The sequence below is a fragment of the Dasypus novemcinctus genome, chromosome 19, assembly GCF_030445035.2.
Source record: "Dasypus novemcinctus isolate mDasNov1 chromosome 19, mDasNov1.1.hap2, whole genome shotgun sequence".
Lineage (NCBI taxonomy): Eukaryota > Metazoa > Chordata > Mammalia > Cingulata > Dasypodidae > Dasypus > Dasypus novemcinctus.
In genome coordinates, this window is record NC_080691.1 from 57,594,796 (window position 1) to 57,602,629 (window position 7,834).

The window sequence follows — 7,834 nt, forward strand, 5'->3', positions numbered from 1 at the left end:
TATGGGAGTAAGATGGGCATACTACGCACTGTAGTTTTGATTTACATTTCCTCAATAGCTAGTGATTTCGAGCATTGTTTCATGTGTTTTTAAGCCATTTCTATTTCTTCTTTGGAGAAACATTTGTTCAAATCTCTTGCCCATTTTTTGATATGGGTTGTTTGTCTTTTTATTTTCAAGGAATAGGAGTTCTTTATATTTACAGGATATAAGTCTCCTATCATATATATGGTTACCATATTTTCTCCTATTGTGAGGTTCTCCTCACTAGCTTGACAAACTCCTTTGAGGTGCAAAAGGCATTAATTTTGAGGAGGTCCCATTTATCCTTTTGCTCTTTTGCTGCTCGTGCTTTGGGTGTGAAGTTCATGAAGTCATTTCCTATTATGCGTTCATGTCGATGCTTCCCTACATTGTTTTCCAAAGTCTTTATGGTCTTGGTTCTTATAGTTAGGTCTTTAATCCATTTTAAGTTAATTTCTGTATAAGATGTGCGATGGTTATTCTCTTTAATTCTTTTGCATATGAACATCCATTTCTCCAAGCACCATTTCTTGAAGAGGCCATTCTCTCCCATTTGAGTGGGCTTGATGACCTTGTCAAATATCAGATGACTCTATATATGAGGATCTACATTGTAATTTGTGTTCCTAAGTGTGATGTATTTGGAATCAGATGTGCCCTTTCAACACATGCTTCTTAAATCATTTTACCGAACCTGTGGTTGGCACTAGGGTTGGTGTATATGGCCATGTGTCATCTGGGCCCTGAGCCTCAGCAGAGTTGTAACTCCTACACTCTGCTTCATTGGACTTACCAAGGTCAGCTAACAAGAAGGTAAAGACAGTCAGCTACCACACCAGGGAAACTAGAATGCCTACCACTCTAAGCAGCAGAATTTCATCTATCAACCTTGTGGGATCTAAGCCCCCTCTCGATATAGAGGTGGAGTAGACATCCACATCCCAAGGTGGAGGAATAAAATATGGATTAGAATAGACTTACTGGTATTATACTATAGAACTATTGTCACAAGTAATGCAAGAAAATCTAGCATTGATGTGTAGAACGGGGCCATGGTAGTTGCTGAGGGCAGGTAGAAGGAACAAGAGATGTGATGTGGGAGCAATTTTGGGACTAGGGGTTGTCCTAAATGATATTGCAGGGACAATTGCTGGGCATCATAAATCCTGCCATAACTGAACGTTCTGGGGGAGAGTGTATAATACAACGTAAACTATAATCCATGCAGAGCAACAGTACTCCAAAATATTCATCAAATGCAGTGAATGTGCCATAATGATGAAAGAAGTTGTTGATATGGGAGAAGTATGAGTGTGAGTGTGGGATATATAGGAACCTCTTATATCTTAATGTAACTTTTTTTTGTTTTATATGGATCTTCAAAAAAGAAGCAAATTTTTTAAAAATGCAAAGGTTATTATATATTAAAAATCACTTTTCCATAGATGTGTCACTCTATTTATGAATTTTTTGTTCATTTCCACTGAGCAATGCATCTGTCTTTCTGTGAGTACCATGTTTTTATTGCCACTGTAGTTCCTTCAACTTCAGGAACCTAAAGCACTAAGGGACCAGTTGCTATTTTCTGAGATCATCACTATGTTTATGTTCAGATCAGGACACCTGAGGGTTATTATGAATAAAGGTCCAAGCCTGAGAGTATTGCTAATGCAGACAATGTCCTAGATACACAATATTTATTTAATGGGCAATTTTGGCTTGAGGACACTCAGTGCACATGCTACATCAGGGAAAAAGAAAATGGATTAGGGCAAAATAATACAAGAGTAATGTTGAGTGTGATATGCATATTTCGGTGAAGAGAATTAAAGGACAAATCCTTTATTGTTTAGCTGGCATATCCTCATTCTTGGTTCCAAACTGAATCACATGAATATTCTACTTGGGAAATCCCATTGAGTTATCTTCCTGACTCTGATGGGAAAAGACTCCCAGGCTGCCCAAAGCTACCTCAGACCTCAGACCCTAGTGATCACTGGTAGAGTCATATCTGCCTTTGTTAGGGACAGTGTGCATGTGAGAATGTTCTTTCCACTATAGTGATATTTTCCTAATTCATACACCTCAGTAGAGCTTAGAGAAAAGCTCTCCAAGGAGAAAAATTAGATGTACTGGAAGTCCCAGACCTGAAAGGAAACCAGGCTTTGTTCTTCTTCACCTCTTCCTGTGTGTGGAAATTTTGCTCAATGGGTGCTAATATTCCAAGAAGCCCAGACCCTCCAGATCCCTTACAATGTAGAATTACTTGTGGTCACACATCATCCTCTCATTGTATCTCACTCAGGAGTACATGGCTGTGTCCTCAGCTCTGACTTTCAATTTGTAGAAACAAAGAGTTCAAAGAAAAGGCTCTGAAGATGGCAAATCAGGTCTTCACAGGTCTGCGTTTTGTGTAGGAATGGACGTATTACTAACGTCTGAGACACACTCTAGATTTTCCCTGCAGTTTTTGGGACGCGTTAATGATGTTCCTACTGAAGATCAGTCTGGAGGCTGCCAAGGAGATGATCAGAGTCCCCCAAAGGCTGTTTAAATTTTCACTGAGACTCCATTAACAGAGCACCAGAAAGCATAATGTCATTATTGTCAGGAAAAGAGCCACACATTTCCACTGTTTCTATCACTCATATCAAGAAACATACTCAATATCTATGGTTTCCCATTCATAAACTTTCAAAATAGTGATAGTGAAAACCCAGCTCAGTCTAACACAGTATTGATTCATCTGTGTTTAGCTCTGAACACCCAATAGGGACACCTGGAGATCCCAGGGCTGGCACTCCTCTCCCAGATTTAAAGGTCAGGGCTGGGCTGGATTACATCAACAAAGTGAAGGAAGCTATTTTTATGTCCTCCTGCCATATAACAAGCTTTCAGCATAGGGCCTTGAGAGAGGGAAGTTCTCCAGTAGAGATGTGAATGTCTTGGGGGAGTTGGCATCAATAACAGCTTTGGTGACATTATAATTTTTATTATAGTAATTTCCTGTACTAAACACTTAGAGCACTTAATATTATTTCATTTATACATATGTCCAGAAGCTGTGTGAAGAAGATAGTGTCAACTCCATTTTATGGATGTAAAATTTCAAATTGAAAAGTAGATCTATTGCCCAAAATCTTGTCTGTTGGGATTGAGTCCCAGTGTCTGGCCTGTGTGGCTGAGCACTGGAATCAACAGCTCCCCTGATCAAACTCGAGGACAGAGTGAGGCATGCCCAGTTAGATTTATACCATCCCTCTTCAAGTAATGAGAACATTGCATGATGTTGCATCCTTAGTGTTTACCTAAAGAATTCAGAGAGAACTTGAGTTCACTCTATTTAAAGTGCTTGCTGGAATTTCATAGGTCATGATCCATATATTTCTCCATCCTATCCATCCATCCATTTGTTTATTTGTAGCACAATTATTGAAGCATAGTTGGCTTGTGATAAGCATCACATATTTAAGTGTATCATTTGGTAAGTCTTCATATATATGCACACATATGCAACCATCATTACCACCCAGATAGTAAACTCTGGAAAGTATACGGGTCCCTGTAAAATCCTTGTAAGCTGTCCTTTCCCTTCTCTTCTGGCAATAATCAATTTTTACAAGTCCTTTATTAAGATATAGAGCATATGAAACAAAGTTCACTCTTTTAAAGTATGTAATTTGATGTATTTGTTATAAACACAAATATATGCCCCCATCAAAATGGTCAATTTGGAATATTTTAATTAATTTGCAAAGGAAAAACAGGCCGTCTACCTATACAACTCCAATTGTTCTCCCTACTATTTAGCCCTAATTATCAAATAACCAAATATTTGTCTCTTTGGATTTCCCTGTTCTTCATAACCATATGAAATGAAGAAAAAATTAACTGGTCATCCATTACTGGCTTCTCTCATTTATATTGACTCCAAGTTCATCCATGCAATAGTGAGTATCAATACTTCATTTCTATTTCTTCACAAAATTGGTAGTTATTGTGACACATATACAGGGCAAAATTCTAACATTATTCACTTTCATCTGTACAATTTATGGATGTTATCTGAATTCACAACTCTGTGTAGAATTATCCATTAAGAATTAACTCCCCATTCACACTTGAATCTGATAATCCCTTTCCTGTATCTATGAATTTGCATATTCCAAGCATTTCATATAAATGACATCATACAATAGGTTTCCCTCTGTATTTGGCCTATTTAATTAAAATATGTGTAAACTATAATCCATTCTGGGTATCAGTGCTCCAAAATGTATTCATCAATTGCAATGAATGTACCATATTAATGAAAGATGTTGATGTGGGAAAAGTGGGGGTTGTGGGGAGTGGGGCATATGGGAACATCCTATATTTTTAATGAAACATTTTGTGTAATCTATGTATATTTTTAAAATAAATAAAAATGTATTTTAAAAAGCATGTTTCATTGCTCATCCATGTTGTGGCATGAGTCTTCCCTTTCTACAAGTGAATGATATTCCATTTTGTTTGTTCATTCATCTGTTGATAGACACTTGGATTGCTTGCCCAATTGGCTACTGTGAAAAAATGACTCTATGACATTTGATGTACAAATCTAATTAGAAGCCCTGCTTTCAATATATTGGAGTATATATATAGAAGTGAAATTGAGATTCGTATTATAATTTTATATTTAATCATTTGAAAACCTGCAAGTTTGCTGTCCAAATAGGTTTAATCATTTATTTTTCCCACCAGCAATGTAAAAGGTTTCCAATTTCTCCACATCCTCTCAAAAACTTCTTGCTATTCTAATTGTATCCTAGTCCTCCTATTGGTATGAAGTGTAATGACATTGTAGATCTATTTATATTTCCATGAAAACAAATAATGGTATACCATTTGTTATTTATTTACTATTTGTAGTCTTCTTTGTGCCATTTTATTATTTGTTGAGATGTCAGTAATTTTCATATTCTATATACAAATTCATAAGTTAATGTTTACTCTATAAATGTTTTATCAAATTCCATAGGTTTTACATTCTTAATGTTTCCCTAATTCGCAAGTTATTAATTTTAATGAAATCAAATTTAACCTTTTGTTGTTGTTCAGATTATTGATGTCACATCTAAAAATTCTGTGCTAATTCCAAGGTCATGAAGTTTTGTCCCTATATTTTCTTCTAAATGATTAAGTGTTTTGCCCCTTATATATAAGGCTGTGAACTATTTTGAATTAATATTTGTTTATAGTGTGAAGTAAGTGTATAAATCCAGTCTTTCTGATATGGCTATCAGGTTATTCAAACATCTTTTCTTGAAAAGCTTATTTTCACCTGTAAATTCTTATGGCACACTTATCAAAATTCATTGATCATAGATACATGGGCTTATGCCTGTACTCTTACTTCTATTTAATTGATCTATATTTTGACCCTTTCATCAGCACATTTGTTTAAAATATATGGGTTCCTGTAAGATCACGAATTGGGAGATATGAGTATTCCCACTATACCTTTCTTTTATATTATATTTTGACTATTCTTGTTCCTTCACAAGAATATATGAAACTTAGAATCAGTTTGTGATATTTCTCCTTTACTTATACATTTATGGAAAAAGAAAACTATAAATTTTTAAAAATGGAAAACTTTGTCAGTAGATAAAAAAGAATGTAAACATAACACTGAATGCAATTTTTATTAATTGAAAATGTCAGCAATGGAATGCTAATATCTCACACACACTCTGGAAAACATCACAATCAATAATATTTTTGAAAAATAATATTATTGGAAAATAACATCAGATAATGTAACTTGAAGATTAAATAATACATATATAATATTAATATATCAGAAATGATACTACATGTAGCAGTTTGATAAAGTTATGAATTCCAAAAATAGATATTGGATTATGTTTGTAATCTGATCTGTACCTGAGCATAATTGAGCTATGATTAGGGTGTTGAGTCTCCACCGCTTGGTGGGTGGGGGCTTACAGATAAAAGGCATGGCAAAGAACAGAGTTGAGCGATTCTGATGTTGGAGTTTTGATGTTGGAATTTGATGCTGAAGACTTAAGCTGGAGTCCCAGGAAGTAAGCTCCCAGAGAAAAGTTAAGCCAACCCTAGGAAGAAAGGAACCTTGAACCCAGGAATGTAGGAACCCAGGAAACCTGAACACTCGCAGACATCAGCAGTCATCTTGCTCCAAATAGACTTTGGCCAGGGAAGTAAGTTATGCTTTATGGCCTGTTATCTATAATCTCCTACTCCAAATAAATACCCTTTATAAAAACTAACCAATTTCTGGTATTGTGCATCAGCAACCCTTTAGCTGACTAATACACTATATATAATAATAAATAATATTTAATAATATATTGTTTTGAATAATAATATTATTATAATAATACTGAATAATATTACTTGAGAATCAACTGATAAATATGGTAAATTATTTCACATTATCCAAGAGATTTTTGGGGATTAAGGAAAACATCATAAGGCATGTTCAAATGTTAGGACCTGGGAGGAAAGTCAATTCAATTGTGGAGTAAATTTATGCACTGTGAGGACATGGTGAAAATATCAAACTGCATTTTTCTTGGGTGACACATCTCCACATCTCCCTTTTTGGCCCATTCATTATGAGGATAACATTGGTTACTTTCATTCAGGTGAAGGAGATGTGCATATAGTTGTTGCTTCTTCATATAATTTTATTGTGTTCATTTATAAATGGAATTATCCAAATAGGGGTGCTTTAAAAAAATTCCACTGTCTTAATCCACATTTCAAAGCAAAAGCAGCCTTCCTGAGCCTCCCTATAAACCTGAACAGAGAAACCATGAAAAGAAATGTGAGGTCTTGAAAGGAAGCTCACTTTTCCTTCCTCTGTTCTTGTCCCTAGTCCTCCTCCAGGCTCAGGGGTCCTGTGATCCCCCTCCAACTTCCTCTGAGCTTGGTGGTCCTGAGCTCCCCCTGCACCTATCTTGGTGCTGGCCCATGTGTTCATCATCCTGAACTCCCCTTGTAACAGCCCCTGGCCTTAGTCACTGTGCTCCTTGGTCCTGATCTCCTCATGTACCTGCCCATTTCTAGTCATTTTGCTCTGAGTTTCTGAGCACCCTTTGCTGTCAGCCCTGCTGGACCTGCAGGGAGCTCAGGGCCTGGGCAAATTCTGTGTTCCCGCAATGTAGGTCCTATGCATGATATCATTTCTGGTCCTGTGTACTTGGATTCTTGGTTTTAGGTGGCAGCTAGAACTGCCCTTGGCAGGTATCCTGCCCATGGATGGCTGAGCTACAGTTTGTAGTCACTGTGGCTCTTTTAGCTGCCCAGCATCTGCAGCCCCTTGTTAAGCTCTTCTCGGTTCCAGCAGAGCCTGTCATTATCACAACTCCTCACTATACACTCAGCTGCTAGATTCTCAGGTGTCCTCAGGGACTCTGATCATTGGTTAGAACAAATGTTCCCTGGGAGAGAATGGGAAAAACAGACCCTTAAAGAAACTCTCCGTGTCAAAAGACACCCACTTCTTACCTCTGTCTGCACTTGACACTGGAGCTGCAATGCCTGCAACACTTCTGCAGATATTTACATCTTGGCTCATACACCCTCCCCTCTCTCTTACACTGCCCATTTGCAGAAACAGCATGTTCTTGGTGGTGTCCCTTGAGATTGTGAACTGGTCCTTCACTCAGTCTGTGTAATGTGTCTTACTTCCATCATTTGGGCCCTTCTTTCTAGGAAGGTCTGTTGGACCCATACTACCCAAGAGCTACTGAAGGTGAATCCATAGTCTGTACCAGAGTGT